The following is a 23446-nucleotide window of genomic DNA, read 5'->3' as shown; positions in this document are numbered from 1 at the left end:
TGCTAGCTAAATGTGGGCTCGATATTTATATGCTAAACAGAAAGGCAATCGCTACTTAAAAAGTTACAGACAATGCATAGACAATGCTTCCTATTGAAGCTACATACAACATCACACCTTTGGACTTCATCCTTTCCTTCTGACGCCAACATGTCTGGGTTGGTATCTACAGCCTTTAGGGATGTAAGTTAAGCCTACGATACATTTATTTGGCATTTCCCGTGCTAACATAGAAGACAATTAATACAATTAATATTTATAATGTATAGGTGATACTGCCTTGGAAACTACAGCATCAGGTCAAACTACCAGAAGTATCTGGTATTCACACCTTTTAGGAAGCCCATTGTGGTGGACTGAATCCACAGTCCTTTGTCAAACAGTTAAAATAGAAGTCTGGTGGCCAAAGTCATTTAAGTGTAAACAAATCATCTACCCAGAAAGAAATCCACTCCAACAACCATAATCAATCAAGTTCGAGCTTATTGTTATCTGACTGTACATGTATACAACTAAATAAAACAACATTTCTCCAGACCACGGTGCAATCACAAAATATGTATCACACACAGCACATAAAACAAAATATCACCACAAATAAGTTAATAAAATATAATTCAAAGTGCATGCAGTGTGCAGCACAGGTAAACAGTAAACAGTAAACAGCTCACTGTTCTGCCAACGAGCCCTTGGGTGGCAGGGTATTCATCAGTCTTACAGACTGAGGGCAGAAGCTGTTAGCCAGACTGCCAGTCCTAGTCCTAATGCTCCAGTACCTCCTGCCTGATGTAGTGCATTCAGGAGATAGTGGGATGCGTGGTATGGATTGCCAACCATACTTCAAGCCTTTTGTATACAACACTCCCAGTAAATGTCACAAATTGTGGAGAGACAGATACCAGTGATCCTCTCAGTGGTTTATACTATCCTCTGTGACGTCTTGCAATTCGATGCCTTGTAGCTTCTGTATCAACACCTGGTATGTACGTACATATACAGACAGCATGGTAGCATAATGGTATTACTTCACCAGAATTCAGGGTTCAATTCACCCCACTATCTGTTAGGAGTTTCTACGTGTCCACGTGGGTGCCCTCCAGTGCTCTGTTTTTCTCCCACAGTCTAATGATGTAAGGTTAGCATTATTGAGTTGTGGTCATGCCATGCTGGTGCAGTTCTGGGCATGCTTCATGGCGACATTGTGGGCTGCAACGCTTCACTCAGCTAATTTGATTTGACTCAGATGACACATTTCACTATATTTCATTATTTTGTTGTACGTGACAAAGATAATCTTCAAAAATCAAACCTATTGGATTGGACTGTATAGTCATAGTCATACTTTATTAATCCCGGGGGAAATTGGTTTTCGCTCCATAAATAATAAATAGTAATAGAACCATAAATAGTTAAATAGCAATATGTAAATTATGCCAGTAAATTATGAAATACGTCCAGGATCAGCCTATTGGCTCAGGATGTCTGACCCTCCAAGGGAGGAGTTGTAAAGTTTGATGGCCACAGGCAGGAATGACTTCCTATGACGCTCAGTGCTGCATCTCGGAGGAATGAGTCTCTGGCTGAACGTACTCCTGTGCCCACCCAATACATTATGTAGTGGATGGGAGACATTGACCAAGATGGCATGCAACTTCGAAAGCATCCTCTTTTCAGACACCACCGTCAGAGAGTCCAGTTCCATCCCCACAACATCACTGGCCTTATGAATGAGTTTGTTGATTCTGTTGGTGTCTGCTACCCTCAGCCTGCTGCCCCAGCACACAACAGCAAACATGATAGCACTGGCCACCACAGACTCGTAGAACATCCTCAGCATTGTCTGGCAGATGTTAAAGGACCTCAGTCTCCTCAGGAAATAGAGACGGCTCTGACCCTTCTTGTAGACAGCCTCAGTGTTCTTTGACCAGTCCAGTTTATTGTCAATTCGTATCCCCAGGTATTTGTAATCCTCCACCATGTCCACACTGACCCCCGGATGGAAACAGGGGTCACCGGTACCTTAGCTCTCCTCAGGTCTACCACCAGCTCCTTAGTCTTTTTCACATTAAACCGCAGATAATTCTGCCCACACCATGTGACAAAGTTTCCTACCGTAGCCCTGTACTCAGCCTCATCTCCCTTGCTGATGCATCCAGCTATGGCAGAGTCATCCGAAAACTTCTGAAGATGACAAGACTCTGTGCAGTAGTTGAAGTTCGAGGTGTAAATGGTGAAGAGAAAGGGTGACAAGACAGTCCCCTGTGGAGCCCCAGTGCTGCTGATCACTCTGTCGGACACACAGTGTTGCAAGCACACATACTGTGGTCTGCCAGTCAGGTAATCAAGAATCCCTGATACCAGGGATATAATTGCTATTGTAGTTTAACTTTTCTCTGCTTGTTTGTATTTTTATATAATTACCTATATGTATTGTATGTAATTGTTCACTGGGCTTTTTAGTGGTTACAGTTGCCTTATAACTTCTTGGTCTTATTGGTGGGTATCACATTATCTGAAAGGTGGCTATCTTATTGGTTAATTTAAGGAATGGAATGTGTTCCAAGGCAATAATTTCCACCTTTAATGTCTCTCTTATTCTTTTTCAAGGTGGATGGGGTTCTGTCTAAGACCCTGACCTGGAGCTATACTCAAACTTCGGACGTTTGAAGTGATGGGACCTGCTCGCAGGATTCACTAACGAGTCATTTTTCGATATTCCACAGGGACAGCCTAGAAGACGAGCGCAACATCGGGGCTCCTGGGGATGAGCCAATCCCATGCCGGTGCTGCTGACTGAAGTGTTGCGATAGAAAACAGAGCATGGGGAACAGGGGATCAGCTGTTGGGGGCTCTGTATTTGGTGATTTGCAGGTTATCTCTCTTTCTTTTGTTGGTGGGGGAAAGTTTGTTGCCGATTCTTGAGTGGGAGAGTTCGAAAAAAGTGTGCTGCGAACTTTAACGTAAATCAGCAAGCTGTTTGACTTTGTTGGTCTCCCCTCTCGCTCTGAAAGGGTGATGCCTCTCTGTCCCTTTATTAGGGAGAGAGTGAGCCCTGTGGTACATCGAAATGTTGGGTAAACAACTAGTTTTTTTTGTACTGCAGATCATGGCCTTTCTTGGGGTCATTGTAATTGCTTGCTTGGTGGGTGAAGGGTGCTGATGCTTTTTTTTTGTGTTTAACTTAGTAGGGGAGGGAGAGTACGGGGGCTTTGGGTCTCTAACGTTTTTACTGTTACATTCTTAGGGGCACTGTTCCATTTTCATGGATGTCTGAAAAGAACAAGAATTTCAGGTTGTATACTGTACACATCCTCTGATATTAAATATAAGTATTGAACTATTGTTATTAGCAAACTGGTAAAAGAGAACAAGATCATGTTGGCTTTTTCTCTTTCTCCTTGTGTTCTTCCCCCTTCACCACTTGGCTCTTTGTCTTTTTCTCTTTCTCTCTTTCCTTTGTTTCTCATTTTGTTCTTGAATCACTTAATAAATTATCATAAGCAACACATTTATATGCCTCATTCTTGACTTTCGAAGAACCTCAATTCAAAAAAGTCATAATCCAACATAACCTTGCTACTTGCATGTATATCCCACACCTTTACAATCTTCCAGCTACATTAGTGCATTAGTGTTACATTACACTAACCATTGATGTTTTGTAACAGTCCCACAAATAATTTTCTCTCTTTGTAAGTGGGAAGCCATTATTAAATTCAACAGCAGGCAGAAGAAGGGCTTATCTTGCTCATGGGCTACCCTTCAGAGGAAAGCATCCATACAAGGCTGACACATTTACTGTCCTGCTGAAAGTGGGAGAGCATTAAAGGTGTCAGTAGATTCATACCGGATTTTTAGCCCCTCGTCCCAGCTTGTGGTCTGCTCATAGAAGGTAAGGTTATGAACTAATTCTATTCTAAAGGACTGGGAGACAGCTTAGAACGGGGTAGTTAATGGACAAACTAGGAACTTTTGGAGAATTACAACCACTATATCAACAAGACAATGGCTAATTGCCATGCACATGGATATTCCTGACAATATTTTGAAACTGCCCCCCTACTGAAACCTCGCATGAGATGTCTATTGGAGCACTGGGAAACCCAGCTCTAATCTTTCACCCCTGCATGGACCCTCCAACTCACAGACTAATACACACAAAAGCTGGAGGAACTTATGAAGTCAGGCAGCATCTATGGAGAGGAATAACCAGTCAACTTTTCGAGCCAAGACCTTTCAGCAGGACACTACAACTCATCCCTTTCACCACAGTTCCTAGAACCTGTATTCTGATGTCTCCATACTTTAATTTTCAATATTTCCTGAGCTAAGGGAGACTATTCAGCCTATCAAGTCTATGCCAGCACACCGAGCAATCCCATTACTCCACTAGTTGTTCTTGTAATCTATTCTTCTCCCATTCTACCCAGTACAAACTAAACTAGGGAAATTTACGGTGGTTAATTAATTTACTGATTGATGCATCTTTGGGATGCTTTAGGAGAGCAGGGAATCTGGGGGAATCCCAATCATTCACATGGAAGACATGCAGACTCCACATAGACAGTACCAGAGGCCAGGATTGAACCCAGGTCACTTGAGCTGTGAGACAGCAATTCTACTAACTGCAGTGTTGTGCCCTCTCAGTCGCATTATAAAAATACTTAAAACATGAGGGCGGCTGCCAACATAGCTCTGTAACAGATTTTGAAGGTGTGCATGGCCTTCCAGCAATCTGCCTTCCCGAATCTTGTAGGATCGTTGAACACCTGACCCTGATGCAAGGTCAGTGTGCTTACCGACTACTCTTCTGCTCTCCTATCTTAAGGAGGTATTGCTCGTGCTCCTACTTTTCCCATTGTGAGCATCCTCTCACCATTGCCCTTCAGTCAGCCAGCCTGGATCACTGGCACTCTCTCTGAGATTGATGCAGGCCGAAGTTGGGCCATCAAAATCCTTCACACCTATCTGTGACCATATCTAATGCACCGGGCAACCACACACTAAGCTGGCTATAGTCGCTGAGGGACCTCCATGTGAAATCTGCTCAAACCTGGTGCTGAAAATGTAAAAAAAGTGATTAATTAGTCAATGATCTTACGGTTTTGCCCTCGATTGGATATGTAAGATCATTTGGTACATTGATTTACTTCATTTCTCCCTTGCATAAATTTTGTAAAGAGAATACTGACCAATTGTAATTACAACTGTGGTAACAAGGAGACCCTTCCTCACCCACGTCAGTACTTTCTTTAAACAATGGTGCTCTGAGCACACACCAAGCCTTCCAAGGTTCGCAGTTTAAAGAGTTAAAGATATTTTTCTAAAGAGTAGCTTTATTTGTCACATGTACATTGACACATACAGTGAAATGCAGTGAATACAGTACCTGCAAGAAAATGAATCTCAGGGTAGTATATGGTGACATTTATAGTACATAATTTAGCAATACATTTACTTTGAACTTTGAACTTTTAAATGTGCCATCGTATCAAATCAAATCAGTGAGGATAGTACAAGTGTCGCCACACTTCCAGCATCAACATAGCATGCCCACAACTCACTAACCCTAACTGTACCTCCTTGGAATATGGGAGGAAACAGAGGCACCCGGAGGAAACCCATGGGGTCACGGGGAGAATGCACAAACTCCTTACGGACAGCTTTGGGAATTTAGCCCCAGCCTCACAGCGGCTCTGTAAAGTGTTACACATTAATCGTTACTCTACCAGGTCACCCAATTTATTTTCACTGTTCAGGACTGACTTCTCAAAGCAAGGCCTCAGAGTCTATTAATTGCAGAAGCAGAAGTAAGTATAATAGGAGGGCCATCAGTTCAGCATTACAACATGATGTTTGTCTGTTCTGCTTGTGTCTGTGGTGGTGGTGGGGGAGGTGGTTGCGAATAGAGCACAGAACAGTATAGCACAGGAACAGGACCTTCGTTCTATATCAACACTGCAAAATTAAACTGCATGTACACAAGAAAACATGACCAGAAGTTACATTGTGCACTCAAAAGTGCAATAAACATTCAGCATGATCTATGATCATGTTCGCGCAAGAAATCAGTTTTTATGCTTTATAAGTACATGTAATTAAATTCTTAGATCATAATTTTCCCCAGCAACAGGTGAAAAATTCTTGTGGGTCTCACCAAGAAGGCCAACAAGGTGAACAGCAGGAACACTGTGACTAGTTCTTTTGGAAGCAATTTAATAATCTAGCCTTGTCAGAAACAGAAAATATGTTTAGTAATTTAACCATGTGTGGTACTTTAAGCTGCCAAGCCTTCCACTCACTGGGCATGTGTTCTCTATTACTCAGTTTTCAGGATCTAAAGCCATTTCTTTCTATACAATTTGTCATTTATCTATCTGATTCTGATGTTCAGCCTAGTCCTTACACAACATCAGAGTTATTCTCAGCAAATGCATCTATTAGATGAAGAATCTCTCACACAGTGCTGACTTGTTTTGCCTCTCAGAGGTGAAGGACAAAACAAAATGGAGCTGGAGAAACCTGGAGGGGGTCCTTCGCAGATAGTCCATCTGACAGGATGCCATAGAGAGGCACAGCATGACAGAAGCTCTTTTGCTGTAACAGGGCGAAATGAGAAGTTACACCAAGCATGTGCAAGGCCTTCTGCCAACCTTTGCGTCCATCCTCCTTGCTGCCAGGAGAATGTGCATTTGTACACCCATCTCCCTGCATTAATATCAAATAATTTGTGGGTTTTGGGAGAGTTCGTTGCTGGTGGATGGGCACTGTGTCTCTGTGTTCATCCCACTCTTCACACTCAGGTTGATTCACAACTATTGCTAACATACTGTGCATCTTGACCTCATTTCAACGACAGCTGGATTTAAAGAAAATTGAATATGACAATTTTTAATTTATCTTGATTATATCATATCCCTTTTCCCAGGGCAGAAATGGCTAATTTGCAGGGCAGAAGGGGCTAATAAATCGCTAACACATCTAAGGTAAGTGGAGAAAAGTATAGGGGGGTTATCAGTGATAAGTTCCTTACACAGAGAGTGGTGGGTACATGGAACACCCTGCCACGGGCAGTGGTAGAGGCAAATACATTAGGGGCATTGTAGAAACTCTTAGATAGGGACATGAATGACAGAAAACTGGAGGACTATGTAAGGGATGAAGGTAAGGTTGATCTTAGAGTCGGTTAAAGGGCTGGCACAACATTGTGGGCTGAATAGCCTGTACTATACCTTTGTGTTTCATATTTGTCTATGTTCTTTTTTGTTTCTAGTGTTTTCTATTATATTCATGAGCAGTTGGCAATACAAGAGACGGCAGATACTGGAATCCGAAGCAGCAATCAAACTGTTGGAGGAACTTTGCAGGTCAGGCAGCATCTGTGGACAGAAAAGGGTAATCAGTATTTTGGGTCAACACTCTTCAACTCGCCCAAGACTCTTCATATCCCTCCACAGATGCTGCCTGGCCTGCTGAGTTCCTCCAGCAGTTTGTTTTTTAGTTCTGTGTACTGGAAGGAGCTTGTTGGGAGAACTCCACCAAGTCCATTTCTCCAGAGGACCACATTCCTTCTGAGAAGGCTTACATCTTGGAGGTTCCACACATGGCTAGTGAGCTTCACGCCTCAAAGAGGAGCATGGGCAAACATTGTGAAAGGGTAAGGCGTGGTGATTCTGTTTTACAGGGAGCTGGATGTCTGCACACATGTAGTACTGTTCCGACACAAGTACGAGAGCTGCTTTGGCAGCTCTCCTGGGGACAGATGTTCATGAACAACAGTAGAAAGACAGGATGAATCCAACTCAAACATTGATGACTTTATGCTTTGTGTTTTTATTTAGAGATACAGCACAGTGACAGGCCATTCCAGCCCAAAGAGTCAGAGCCGCACAATTACACCTGGGTGACCAACTAACCTGCTGTCCTACATATCACTGGAATGTGGGGGTAACCTGAAGCACTCATAGGGAACCCATGCAGTCATGGAGAAAAAGTACAAACTCCTTAAACACTATGGGGGGAATTGCAAGTTTGCCGAAATTTGGCATGTCATCTAAAACTTTGACAAAAGTTTTTCTATAGTCGCACAGTGGAGAGTATACTGACTGGTTGCATCATGGCCTGGTATGGAAACAATAATGTTCTTGAACAGAAAAAAAAGCCTACAAAAAGCAGTGGATACAGTACAGTCCATCACAGGTAAAGCCCTCCCAACAATTGAGCACATCTACAAGGAGCACTTCGGAGGAAAGCAGCAACCATCATCAAGGTCTCCTACTCTTCAGGGCATGCCCACTTCTCACTGCTGCCAATGGGATGAAGGTACAGGCCTTAGGTCCTACAAAATCAGGTAGAAGGACAGTTATTGCCTGCTCCTGAACCAGAGTGGTTAACTTCACCCACCCCATCATTGAACAGATTCCTATCAACCCACTTTCAAAGACTCTACAACTCATGTTCTCAATATTTGTTTGTTTGTTTGCTTGCTATTTATTTATTTATTTATTTATTTATTATTAGGTTTTTCTTTTTGTACTTGCACAAATTTATCATCTTTTGCTCATTGATTGTTTGTCTGTCTTTGTGTGTAGTATTCCATTGATTCTGTTGTGGTACTTCCTTGTAAGGAAAATGAATCCCAGGATAGTATACAGTGACACACTTTATTAGGCACACCTGTACACCTGCTCGTTAAGGCAAATATCCAATCAGCCAATCATGTGGCAGCAACTCAACATATAAAAGCATGCAGTCATGGCCAAGAGGTTCAGTTGTTGTTCAGACCAAACATCAGAGTTGGAAAGAAATGTGATCTAAATTACTTTGTCTATGGAATGACTGTTGGGACCAGACGGCATGGCTTGAGTATCTCAGAACTGCTGATCTCCTGAGATTTTTGTGCAGAACAGTCTCCAGAGTTTACAGAAGACCTTGCGATAAAACTGTAGATCCTCATCGTTATCAATGGAGGAATTCATCCACAGTGTATGTTACTGTGTTCTTTTGATTGACTATGAACATACTAGTGCAGGTACCTAGTGCAGATAATGGACTGCCTTCATAAAATAAGTTCAATGATTACATCCTCCAACTCTTTATTTCCATTGTAGCATTCAAGATGATTGCCAAAACCTTCAAATTCTTTGTAGTTTCTAACTGTTGAAGCAGTGAAATCATTTCATTCTCATCTTCTCCCATTTCTGGCGTCTCCAAGCCTGAATGTTGAAAACTGCAGTGAGAAAAATTGCTCTGAATTGTCTTATTGTTTATTTCTTACCAACTATCAGTGACAGAAATCTCTGCTGTTTGAACATAAGCACATGCAACTGACTCTATTTTGAAACTGTTCACTCTAAGCACGGTGAAGTGTCTAATGGCTATACGAGTTCACACAGCTGACTCTAGTTAGAAACTGTTTGGCAGCAGTCTGCTGTCCCAACTAAGTGGTATAGTGTCTCAAAAAAAAAGCAGGGAATTCTATTTTCTTAATTAGTTTTCAGTTTTTAAGATATGTCCCAAATAAGCACTGCCCATTTAACCAATGGCTCAATTTACCGGAATCCACTAGATAGCTGGAGATATATACAGCTGAAGTCAGAAGTTTACATACACCTTAGCCAAATACATTTAAACTCTGTTTTTCACAATTCCTGACATTTAATCTTAGAAAACATTTCTTGTCTTAGGTCAGTTAGAGTCACTACTTTATTTTAAGAATGTGAAATGTCAGAATAATAGTAGAGAGAATGATTTATTTCAGCTTTTATTTCTTTCATCACTTTCCCAGTGGGTCAGAAGTTTACATACACTTTGTTAGTATTTGGTAGCATTGCGTTTAAATTGATTAACTTAGGTCAAATGTTTTGGGTAGCCTTCCACAAGCTTCTCACAGTAAGTTGCTGGAAGTTTGTTCCATTCCTCCAGACAGAACTGGTGTAACTGAGTCAGGTTTGTAGGTCTCCTTGCTCACACATGCTTTTTCAGTTCTGCCCACAAATTTTCTATTGGATTGAGGTCAGGGTTTTGAAATGGCCACTCCAATACCTTGACTTTGTTGTCCTTAAGCAATTTTGCCACAACTTCGGAGGTATGCTTGGGGTCATTGTCCATTTGGAAGACCCATTTGCGACCCAGCTTTAACTTCCTGGCTGATGTCTTGAGATGTTGCTTCAATATATCCACATAATTTTCCTTCCTCATGATGCCATCTATTTTGTGAAGTGCACCAGTCCCTCCTGCAGCAAAGCACCCCCACAACATGATGCTGCCACCCCATGCTTCATGGTTGGGATGGTGTTCTTCAGCTTGCAAGCCTCACCCTTTTTCCTCAAAACATAACGATGGTCATTATGGCCAAACAGTTAAATTTTTGTTTCATCAGACCAGAGGATATTTCTCCAAAGAGTAAGATCTTTGTCCACCTGTGCACTTGCAAACTGTAGTCTGGCTTTTTTATGGCAGTTTTGGAGCAGTGGATTCTTCCTTGCTGAGCAGCCTTTCAGGCAATGTCGATTTTGGACTCATTTTATTGTGGATATAGATACTTGTCTACTTGTTTCCTCCAGCATCTTCACAAGATCCTTTGCTGTTGTTCTGGGATTGATTTGCACTTTTCGCACCAAAGTACGTTCATCTCTAGGAGACAGAACGCATCTCCTTCCTGAGCGGTATGACAGCAGCATGATCCCATGGTGTTTATACCTGTGTACTATTGTTTGTACAGATGAATGTGGTACCTTCAGGCATTTGGAAATTGCTCCCAAGGATGAACCAGACTTGACACCATTTTCTGACCTCAATCCGCTAGAAAACCTGTGGGCAGAACTGAAAAAGCGTGTGCGAGCAAGGAGGCCTACAAACCTGACTCAGTTACACCAGTTCTGTCTGGAGGAATAGAACAAAATTCCAGCAGCTTTCTGTGAGAAGCTTGCGGAAGTCTACCCAAAATGTTTGACCCAAGTTAAGCAGTTTAAAGGCAATGCTATCAAATACTAACAAAGTGCATGCAAACTTCTGACCCACTGGGAAGGTGATGAAAGAAATAAAATCTGAAATCAATCATTCTCTCTACTATTATTCTGACATTTCACATTCTTAAAATAAAGTAGTAATCCTAACTGACCTAAGACAGGGAATGTTTTCTAGGATTAAATGTCAGGAATTGTGAAAAACTGAGCTTAAATGTATTTGGCTCAGGTGTATGTAAACTTCTGACTTCAACTATATATTAAATGTAATTTATAGTTGCACTACACTTCCGTTTCAAAACAACAAATTTCTCGACATACAGTAGTTAGTGATATTAAACTTGGTTCTGATTCTGACGGCAATAATCTAATCTGAATCTGAAAGAAGTTTGTGTGAAGCTTGCTGAATATAACAGCCAATCCAGGAAAACCAGGGAACAAAGATATTTTGATACAGCAGCTGAATGGAAGATATTTTTCCAATTGCACAAAATTCATATTGCCCAGACAATCTTATAACATGATTAATTCAAGTTACTTCATACTAAGTGGGTTAGACACTTACGTATTGTGTCACCCTTTTCATCGCCTTGTTTCTCAATCAGATGAAACTCATTTTAGGGGATTATAATGAAGGCTCTGAAGCATATTTGATAAACTGAACATGAAAAATGATACAAAGTAATTATTCTTTTCCACATTTTAGAGAAAATAAATTGAAGTATATCCATATTAATTCAAGGTTAAACAAATTTCCTTAGGAAAATCCCTTAAAGCAGTGCATATCAGGCACTGCAAAAACTACAGATTCTGTTTTATTTAGCTTATCATTAGAGTCTTCAATCTCCTTTTTCATATAGTCTGTCTTATCTCTAAACAACTGGTTTGGAGGTTGCGGAAAGTGCCAGGTATTGCACAAATGCAAAATGCAGTAAAACTCTGATAATCTGGCATCCATATATTCATGGTCTGGCACCTGCATCACTCAGGTGTGAGCCAGGGTGTTTAGAGTGCCAACACGAGGAAATCTGCAGATGCTGGAAGAGATTTGAAAGTGGGAGGGAGAGGGGGAGATCCGAAATGATAGGAGAAGACAGGAGGGGGAGGGATGGAGCCAAGAGCTGGACAGGTGATCGGGATATGAGGCAAAAGGGATATGAGAGGATCATGGGAAAGGAGGCCTAGGGAGAAAGAAAAGGGGGAGGGGGGAAAAACCCAGAAGATGGGCGAGGGGTATAGTGAGAGGGACAGAGGGAGAAAAAGGAGAGAGAGAAAAAGAATGTGCGTATATACATAAATAACGGATGGGGTACGAGGGGGAGATGGGGCATTAGTGTAAGTTTGAGAAGTGAATGTTCATGCCATCAGGTGGGAGTATCTCTTACTAGCTCTTCTTTCAGTTAGTCCTGACGAAGGGTCTCGGCCCGAAATGTCGACCGTACCTCTTCCTAGAGATGCTGCCTGGCCTGCTGCATTCACCAGCAACTTTGATGTGTGTTGTTTAGAGCGCCATTGGGATGTGCAGGCAAAGTTAATGATCCATCCGCACAGGACTGGAGTCTGGAACATCAGGTGTCAGAATAGGCAGGAAGGTGTGTGGTCAAGGCCATGGTCTGACATGGCAGTAGATGTTTCATTCCCTCCCTAAACTTATCAGATACACTGAGTAGCTTATTGCAATGTTTTGTAGTATAATTACAGAAGCAATATCCACTAATCTTGAAAATCTGCTGGTCTAAAACTACCAATGATATCAGATACTTGGAATTTTATTGCATTACTTTAAGCAAATACCAATGAAGTGAAAGAACACAGACTGGAACCATGTTGGATTATACATGGATCTTTAATTTCTGAGACCTAGTAATGAATCTAGCCCAGAAAATCTCTACCCAGTTCAAAGCACAGCAGGATCAGATTCCCTGGCAGGAGCCACTGTATATCTGCATTGGATCCGCTTGATGGAAAGAATTCAATTTCCCATAAATAATGGCACTTTGACAAGCACAAAGTGATGGATTTCCAGGTAGGTGAAGCAAAACATTTTTGCTGCTTGTGATTCATAATACACTACTTCCTGAGAAAAGACAAACTAATAAAGACAAACAAATTTTAATGAAAATTTTAATTCTTATTTTGTAATCCTCTGATTTTCCACTGCCTTCAAGGTCAACGAAACCTAAAAAAGAACATTTTTCCGCTTTCACAGAAGAATTTGGAATTGACTTCTAATGCTTGATTGCTTCAATTCGTGCATTAGTCCTTCTGTTGCTCAGTGAAATGTTTGTGATATTTTATGGGCATAGGCAGTTATTTACAACCCCTGATAACAGTGTCTTATTAGGCAATGTCTAAGATGTCCAGAACGCAACTTCTGAAGGCTGAAATTTTCCATTTTGAGGAGATGAACATAAATTTGCTGCCTGCCAGAGGGATGACATTTAAAAATGGACTATGCTGTATATAAAGAAATATCATGAAGTCATAGCTCTTAAAGAAAGATCTTTTTCTAACTCTCAATATTGACTATCCAGTTAGGAATTTTAATGAATAATTTAATATATTTTAACTTGAATGCTTATCTATGACGTTCATGGTTGATTAAATTCTGAAAATTATAAGACCATAAGACACAGGAACAGAATTAGGCTATCCAGCCCATCAAGTCTGCTCTGCCATTCTATCATGGCTGATTTATTATCTCTCCCTACCCCATTTTCCTGCCTTCTCCCCTGACATCCTTACTAATTAAGAACCTATCAACCTCCACTTTAAATATGCCCAATGACTTGGCCTCCACAGACATCTGTAGCAATGAATTCCACAGATTCTCCACCCTGTGGCTGAAGAAATTCTACCGCATCTCTGTTCTAAACTGAATACTTGCTTTCTGAGGCTCTGCGCTCTTATGAACATAATCTTTGTTAAGAACTGTAAGCAATTATTTAGTAAAATATTCAGAGATCAACATAGCCACTGCACACTGTTAATTATATATATTTGTTTCTCCTAGATAAAGTGACTTTAGTTCCTGGTGATGCACAGATCTGACGCATTTCCTGTATCTGTAATATTTTGAAGAGAAGGAGATCAATAATGCCAACGTAAGGGATCTGTAGACTTTGGATGAAAGTAGTGGGTAATAAATGTGAAGTGTGGATGTGAGCTTTGTGGGCCAGGAGCTTCCTATTTTGTACCTTGGGATAACGGATTTCAGGTAAGTGCTAGTGAGGTATTGGAATTATATTGACAGCTCTTGGGCTAGGGAGCAAACTGCGAGTGATGGTGAAAGACAAGGTGAGGAGGGGGAATTGTGGGGAGAGACTTGGAATAAACTGTAAATTAAAATGTACATTTCTCTGCTCAGTATAGGATCAGATTTGCCCTTTCCGGCTAAATAGTTACATCAGTATATGTCCTGCTCCATAGCTGTGATCAATTCTGCGGTATTGTGCTAACCATAGCAATTATTATCCTCACTACTATAAACTATGACATTAGTATGGCACTAATTTCATATGTGAGTGAGCACCTTCACTCCATCTGCCGCAACAGACAGGATTTTCCACTGCCCCCCCCCAGTTTAATTCTACTTCCTATTCCCCTTCCAATGTGTTGGTCCACGGTCTCCTCTGCTGCCATGATGAGGCCACACTCAAGTTGCAGGAGTGTCAGCTCATAGGCGATCTGGATAGCCTCCAATCTGATGACATGAACATTGATTTCTCTAGCTTCCCATAATTTTTCAACACCCCCCCCTTCTCTTTTTCTCCATTCCCCATACTGGCTCCTCTCTAACATTTTCTCTTCTTCTCACTTGCCCATCACCTCCCTCTCATGCACCTCCTCCTTCCCCTTCTCCCATGATCCACCGTCCTCTCCTGTCAGATTACCTTCTTCTTCAACCCTTTACCTTTTCCACTTATCACTTCCAGCTTTTCACTTCAACACCCCTCCCCTATCCACCTACCGTCTCCATCACCTAGTTTCCGCCTATTACCTGACAGCTTGCACTCCTTCCCCTCCACCACGTTCATATTCTGGCTTCTTCCCCTTTTTTTTCTAGTCCTGACAAAGGGTTTCAGTACAAGGCATCGACTACTTATTCCTCTCCATGGATGCTGCTTGACCTGCTGAGTTCCTCCAGCATTTTGTGTATGTTACTCTGGATTTCTAGCATCTGCAGAATCTCTTGTGTTGTACATTGGCTCCTCTTGGGGTCCTGTCCATGCTGAACAACCTCAGTGCATTTCTGTGTCACATAGAAGAGGTTAAAGTTCACCTTCCTGTTGTGGTCAACGTTATTGTGCTGAAAACCAGGGTTCAAGCTTACAGGCTTTGAAATTTCGGTAAGTCTTGTATTCCACGTGTACTGCAGATCTCTGAGATTCACGATGGAACAGATGACACCACATCTATTTTTATGTTCCACCACTGGACTATACATGAAGAACAACAGTGAAGCCCAGCTTGGTTTTCTTGGTTTACACAGAAGTATTGGCTCTTTCGTTCCATACTTGGCCAAGCCTGCACTGCGTTCAGAGGTTACACTTACTTCAAAGGATATCAGGAGCTAAAAAGCACGAGAAGTAAATGATAATATTTATGATACTTTATTTTAAATATAAGTATTTAGTGTTTAAAGAAAGGATCTGGACTTTCCCAGCATATATGATGATAAACTCTTCTCTTTCTCTTTCCATCAAGTAACAGTAGCAATAGATTAAAAGACAAAGTATTTGATGGGAGAGGAAGACATTTGAATGTGAAGCGTGATGAAGAAATATTGCACCGATACTCTCTGCAAAGTTTTCTTGTTATGCTGGGCTTGAAAATACAAAGTTTCAAAGAAAGTTGATCAACGAAGTACATATACGTCACCATGTGCTACCTTGATATTCATGTTCTTGCAGACATTTACAGAAAAATAAATAAATACAGTAGAATTGATTAAAACAATGCATAAACAAAGAATTATCAAAATGGCCAATGTGAAATAGAAAATAATTCGTGCAAATAATAAAAAAGTAAATAAATACTACTGAGATCATGAGTTGTAGAGTCTTTGAAAGTGAGTCTGTAGGTTGTGGAGTCAGCTCAGTGTCAAGGTGAGTGAAATTATCCACGCCGGTTCAGAAGCCTGATGGTTGAAAGGTAATAACTGTTCCTGAACTTAGTGGTGAGAGACCTAAGGCTCCTGCTCCTCCTGTCCAATGGTAGAAGTGAGTTCAGGCAGTGACAGCCTGCACCAAAAGACTAAACCAGGGGTAGGCAACCTACTGCCTGCGGGCCAGAGCAAATATTGGGATACTATGCTTATCCGGCCCGCGAGCAATTTTTCCTTATTCTGAGTGTTTCACGCGACCACACTGATGGACATGCATGGCGTCTTGTTACACTGGCCCCAGGTTCCGTTTCGTTCCAAACCAAACACTGGTACATACGAATGACGGGAAGGCAGACTACCTTATTAATATGTATTAGATACTCTCTGTGCACACGCAGGTTTTCAGATGGGATCGTTCAAATTTGTAAACAGAAACAGCGTCACTGTGTTTTAACAAGAAATCCACACCAAAATATCCAGATATTTACATGTGCAATGATACTTGTTGAATAACTCGTGTTTCAAAATAAAATCAAAGAAAAAAATTCCAATGGCAATGAATACAAGACGCAGGAAGGTAGACACTGAGTGCCGAAATTTCCAAGACACTTGGACACTAGATTACTTCTTCATCGAGCAAGCTGGGAAACCAGTTTGTCTCATTTGCCTAGAAAATGTTGCTGTGAAGAAGGTGGCAAATATCAGGCAACATTATGAGACCCACCACAGTGGAAATTTTAACAAGTTTACTAGACAAGCAAGGAAAGATGAAGTTGAGCAAACGATGGCTAGTTTCAGAAAACAAACATCATCTTTTTCAAAGAAAAGCAGTGAAAGTGAAGGAAATACCCGTGCCAGCTATGAAGTCTCAAAATGTATTGCAGAAAAGATGAAACATTTACAGATGGAGAATTTGTCAACGAATGTTTACTGGCAGTGGCGGATATTGTTTGTCCTGAAAAGAAATCTTTATTTGTATCTATCAGCCTGTCAGCAAGAACGATCACATGGCGAGTTGAAGAAATGTCAGCAGATGTTAGAAGTTGTTTAAGGGATACCTGCAACGAATTGCAATTTTTTTCAGTTTCGCTTAATGAGAGCACAGACTTGAGAGACACTGCTCAACTTGCAGTGTTTGTGCGAGGAATGGCCTCAACTTTTTGAAGAGTTTATTCAATTAATTCCTATGAAGGACACGGTTATTGGAGCAGACATTTTTGAAGCTTTGTTGAAAATGATGTCAGAAATGAAACTTAATGTGTCGAAGCTAATTGGCATCACAACTGATAGGGCACCATTCTGAAGATGTGTCAGTGCTTGACTTCTACAGAAAATATATTCATCCAAGTGGGAAGTATCCTAACTTAGTGGACCATGCAAAAAAGATGGCATCATTGTTTGGTAGCACTCTTCTGTGTGAACAATTATTTTCAAAAATGAAGCACACCAAGACCCATTTGAGAACAAAATTGACTGATGCCCGTCTGGATAATGTCTTGCTCTTGGCATCAACAAGTCTGACACCCAATATTGAGAAGCTTTCAAGCAACAAGCAGCATCAAGTTTCACATTGATTTATTGACTGTTTGCATTAAAATTTTCTTTTTTATTATACTTAATTTACCACCATTCATGCATCATGTTCATACATTTTATGTTTAAAGATTCTTTGTGTCCTTTTAATAGATTCAAAAGATGCCTTGATTGAAATAAATAGCAATTAAACTGAGTTCTTTGATTACTAATTGGCATCCTTGGTTAAGCACAAATGATTTTCTAGCATGCATTATTCATTAATTTGAGGCAAAGCATAATTAGATTTATTTAAATGGATAATTCCCATATTTCAAGTTTTTTATGGCATTTATCTGGCCCACTGTCTGCTCATTAATGCGCAATCCGGCCCACACTTCTTCCCTCCGCTAGCCTGCAGGTCACCCTTGGGCAAGGTGTAGCTACTTAGATCCCCACTCAGAGCCATGGGAGGCAGTGGTGGATGGTTGTATGAGCAGCTGGTGCATATCATATGTCCTGGTTATGTGACCACTTATGCCAGGCAGACAATCTATGAAGAGTATTGATAATGGCTGGGGTCACCCATCTTGTACAGACACTGCCCAGAAGAAGGCAATGGCAAACTACTTCTGCCAAATCCTTCATCAGGACTGGACAGGAAGGGGGAAGAAGCCAGAATAAGAAGGTGGTGGGGCGGGGGTTGGATTGGAAGGCGTACAAGCTGGCAGATGATAGTTGAAACCAGAGGAGAGGGGAGGGACGAGAACAAAACATTGACTATCTCCTGCATAGATGCTGCCTGACCAGGATGGTATCCAACTTGAAGGAGAACCTGTGGGTTTTTGTGTTTTTATGCATGGTGCTGTCCTTGTTCTTCTTGATGGCAGAGTTTTTTTGCTGGGTGGAAGGGGTGCTGGATGCAGTAGGAGAAGCTAAGGTGAGTAATTGCTCTGTATGTTGTACATGGTACCTGATACATTGGTGATAGAGATAAATATTAAAGATTAGTTTTACTTGTCACATACAAAAAAACATACAGTGAAATGCACCATTTGAATCGAAAAATAACACAACCTGGGGATGTGCTGGGGAAAGCCCACGTGTGTCACCATGCTTCCAGCAGCAACAGAGTTAGGTCGCATGTTACTAACCCTAATTCATACGTCTTTGGAATGTGAGGTAAAAATGGAGGTCCAGGAAGAAGCACACATGGTCATGGGGAGAACGTACAAACTCCTTACAGACAGCAGCCGGAATGAACCTTGATCTTCCGATCGCTAGGACTGCTCCATGGTGGCACTAACCTCCATAGTATCCAGGACACCTTCAAGGGGTGTTGCCTCAGAGAGGCAGCGTCCATCAGTTAAGGACACACACCACCCAGATCATGCCTTGTTCTCATTGCTGCCATCAGGAAGGAGGTACAGAAGCGTGAAGTCACACACTTAATGATTCAGGAACAGATTCTTTCCCTCCATCATCTGATTTCTGAATGGACGTTGAACATATGAACACTACCTTGCTACTTTTTTTATTTCTAGTTTTAGCACTTCTTATGTAACTGAACTATTTAAAAGTTTAACTTTTTTTTCTCTATGATCAATTATTGCATTGAACTGCAGCTGCAAAGTCAGCAAATTCCACAGCATATGCCAGTGATACTAACCCTGATTCTGTACAGTGTGTTGCTAATCGTTATGCTACCATGCCACCCAGGAGGAAGTGAAAATTGAGTGTGCTCAAGCCAAGTGGTAAAGCCCAGACTGGTTAATAGGGAGTACATGGAGCGCTGTTGTAGAAAAGCAGCTTCCATTATCAAGACCCCCACCATGCAAGCCATGCTCACTTCTCACTGCTGCTATCAGGAAGGAGGTAAAGGAGCTTTAAGCCTCACACCACCAGGTTGAGTAACAGTTATTACCCCTCAATCAACAGGCTCTTGAACCCCAACACCGAACTGATACCACAACTTATGGACTCACTTTTAAGAACTTCACAACTCGTGTTCTCAATATTCGTTGCTTATTTATTGATCATTATTATTTTTAATTTCTTCTTGTATTTGCATTTAGTTTTCTTTTGATTGTTTGTCCGTCTCTGTTGTGTGCATTTTTAATTGATTCTTGTATTTGCTCTGAATGCCCACAAGAAAATTAATCTCAGGGTTGTATATGGTGATGTATACCGTATGTACTTTGATAATAAATTTACTTTGAACTTTTAATGACATTGAGAAAACAGATATCAGAAGAGTTTCACATTAAGCATTGTGGAACAAAGCCGAAAGTGTGTCTTATTGGCTGGAGGTGGGTTGAAGATGCTGTTTCCATCAGGAAATGATTAGTGAACCTTTCCCAAGATTGTTATGTGAAAGGGCTCAATTACTCCTTCACCTGAAAAAGGCTGACGTGAAACACATTGGATCCTGTACTACACAGAATATATTGTTGAAGAATTGAAATTCATTTTTTCTTGACATAAGTTGGCAACAGCACATGACGAACGTCGAGCTCTATGATGACCTACCGATGCCCACCACTAAAATCGAGGCGAGAAGACTGCAACTAGTGGGGCACTGTCTACACCACCCCGAGCTACCTGCCAGCCTAGTCATCATATGGGAGCCCAAGCATGGGAGGATGAACCCTAGGCGCCCTCCCAAGGCTGTGGTCAACACACTCCTAGAAGACAGCGGCGCGGCTAATGTAGATGAACTGAACATACTGATGAGGGAGAGGGAGAAGTGGAGAGTTCATCATCGTGCCCGATGCCGGCCCCCTAGGCCTGAATTGACATAGTTAGTTCTCGTACTTTGGTATACCAAGGTAGCTCAATAATTGTTCCTAAACACAAGAGATTATACAGATGCTGGAGATCTCGAGTAACACATACAAAATGCTGGAGGAACTCAAATAAGTCAGGCAACATCTATGGAAAGACATAAAGAGTCAACATTTCAGGTTGAGACCCTTCATCAGGACTCATTACACTTAATTCTGCATTGTTATTCACCTTGTTTTAGCTCAACGCACTGTGTGATGATTTGATAGATATAAACAGTATGCAAAACCACCTTTTCTCTGTATCTTGGTACATGTGACAATAATAATCCAATTTCAATGTCCTCTGTAGAAAATTTGCCTTCCAGATCTTGGCCCAAAACACTGACTCTTTATTGGTTTCCATTGATGCTGCCTGACCAGCTGAGTTCCTCCAGCTTTTTGTGTGAGTTACTCAGTAATTGTTCCAGTTGTACTCACTTCTATTTGGGCATTTGTTACAAACTGGTATGAAGCCAAGTTACCTTGTTACTTCAGTGTAAAATACAGAGAACAGTGAATAAGGGCACAGTTCTGTGATAGAAGCACTGGAAGATACAAAAAGTGGTAAACTTCAGCATATTTTAAGCTGAATTACAGAACAATGGAATATTTCACAAAGATTTGCATATATCTGAGTCATTAAAGCGAAGAAGACTCTGGGCATGATTAAGGTTAATCTTAAAGGGAGAGCCAAAGAAAGGCAGCTGAGGCTAAACACAACTATGACTCAAGCCATGGAGAGGGACGCCACTACACCAATCTAACATTCAGAAATGGATATCCATGAATAGTTGAAGTATCTGGCAAAAAGCGATATCTAGTAATAATAGGAGACAAAACTTGAAATGATGACTAGAGTAGATTGGTTCCTGCAAGAAATGTCAAAGGGCAATCCCAAACAGTTATATGATGGGTGGGGCGGGGGCAGGATATCACAGAAGCAGGTACAATGGAAAGTGTGGAAGGAACAACACTTGATTTAACTGAATTTGGTCAAGAAGTCCTGGTTTCTTTAAGTCAGGAAGTGCATTTGCCAACAATAAGAGCAAAGGGACTCTGGCACTCTGCAGAGAGGCAGAATAACTTTTTCCAGTTGGGAGGAAGCAGGGCAGTGTATATAAATATGTGAAATACTAGATGTCTGTGGTTGAGCAAATGCATATTGTGGTTGGAGAGAGTGAAATAAACAAGCAACAATGTACTGTAGCAGTATCTGTCTCTTGATATTGTCAGGAAAATGATGTATCACATGCATTTAGAATAGGAACCCATCTATATATTACAGTTTTATTTATTGAAAAAGAATGAACCTTTTTGGAGAGATGATTTAACATAGTGGACTTACTTGGCACAGTTATTTATGATGGTGTAAAGCAAAACAGTTCAAAGTTCAAAGTAAATGTATTAGCAAAGTACATATTTGTTACCATAGACAACTCTGAAATTCGTTCTCTTGTGGGCATACACAGTAAATCTAAGAAACACATTAGAATCAAAGGAAGACCACACCCAAAAGGACAAATAGCCAATGTACAAAAGACAAACTGTGCAAACACAAAAAAGAAAAAAGAATAAGCAATATTTATCAAGAACGTGGATGAAGAGTCCTTGAAAACGAGTCCATGGGTTATGGGAACAGTTCAGTGATGGAGTGAGTGAAATTGAGTGAAGTTATTGTCTGTGGTTCAAGATCCTGTTGGTTGACGGGTAATAACTGTTCCTAAACCTGATGGCATGGGTCCTGAGGCTCTTGTACTTCTTCCTGATGAAGCAGCGAGAAGACAACATTGCCTGGGTGGTGGGTGGGGGTCCTTGATGATAGATGATGCTTTCCTGTGACAGCGCCCCTAATAAATGTGCTCAATAGTGGGGAGGGCTTTACCCGAGATGGACTTGGCCAAATCCACCAAATTTTGCAGAATTTCCCATTCAATGGGTTTGATGTTTTCATACTAGGTCATGTTGCAACCAGTCAATATACTCTCCACCAAACATCTACAGAAGTTTGCCGAAGCTTTAGATGTCACGCTGAATCTTCACAAACTTCTAAGGAAGTAGAGGTGTTGCCGTGCTTTTTTTGTAATTGCACTTACGTGCTGGTCTGCCAAAATAATAACAGTGAGGAATTTAAAGTTGCTGACACTCTCCACCTCTGATCTCCCAATGAGGACTGGCTCTTGGACCTCCAGTTTCCTTCTCCTGAAATCAATAATCCTTAGCCTTGCAGACATTGTTGTGGCACCACTCAGCCAAATTTTTAATTTCAATCCTATATGCTGATTTGTTACCACCTTTGATTCAGCCAACGACAGTGGTGTTGTCAGCAACCTTAAATATGGCTTTGGAAGTGCACTTTGCCTCACAGTATAAAACTAGTACAGCAGGGGGCTGAGCACACAGCCTTGTGGTGCACCTGTGCTAATAGAGATTATGGAGGAAACTTGTTGCCAACCCAAACTGGTTGGAGTCTGCAAGTGAGAAAATCGAAGAGCCAATTGCACAAGAAGTTATTGAGGCTAAGGTCTTGAAGCTTATTGATTAGTTTTGAGGGGATAATGGTATTGCATGCTGAACTGTAGTTGATAAAGAGATTCCTGATGTAAGCATCTTTACTGTCCAGATGTTTCGGGGTTGTGTGAAGAGCCAATGAAATGGCATCTCTTGTGGACCTGTTGTGCTGGCAGGCAAATTGGAGTGGATCATTTGTAACAGTATTTAGTGAATAGTTTTGTGATAAGGTCATTAAAGTACTTGTTGTTGACAGGATTGAAGACATGGGAAAACAATAAGAAATAGGCTCATGACAAGCAGTGACAGAGCCAGAGAGGCTTTTGAAAAGTGGTAAATTGTAATTGGATAACTTTTCCTTCCTTCAATTTTAGACTTAAAGATCATTCATGGGATTGCACTGAATCTAAAAATATTAAATCCAATGCTGTCCTACATAATGGCCTACTTGACCAGAAGATGAATATGACATTTCCTGCAGGTTTTGCTTTAAAGTGAAAGAGCATTTGCCATGACAATTACCTGTT

This window comes from Mobula hypostoma, chromosome 20 (assembly GCF_963921235.1).
Source record: "Mobula hypostoma chromosome 20, sMobHyp1.1, whole genome shotgun sequence".
Lineage (NCBI taxonomy): Eukaryota > Metazoa > Chordata > Chondrichthyes > Myliobatiformes > Myliobatidae > Mobula > Mobula hypostoma.
The sequence above is the reverse complement of the archived record's forward strand: the minus strand, read 5'-3'. Positions refer to the sequence as shown.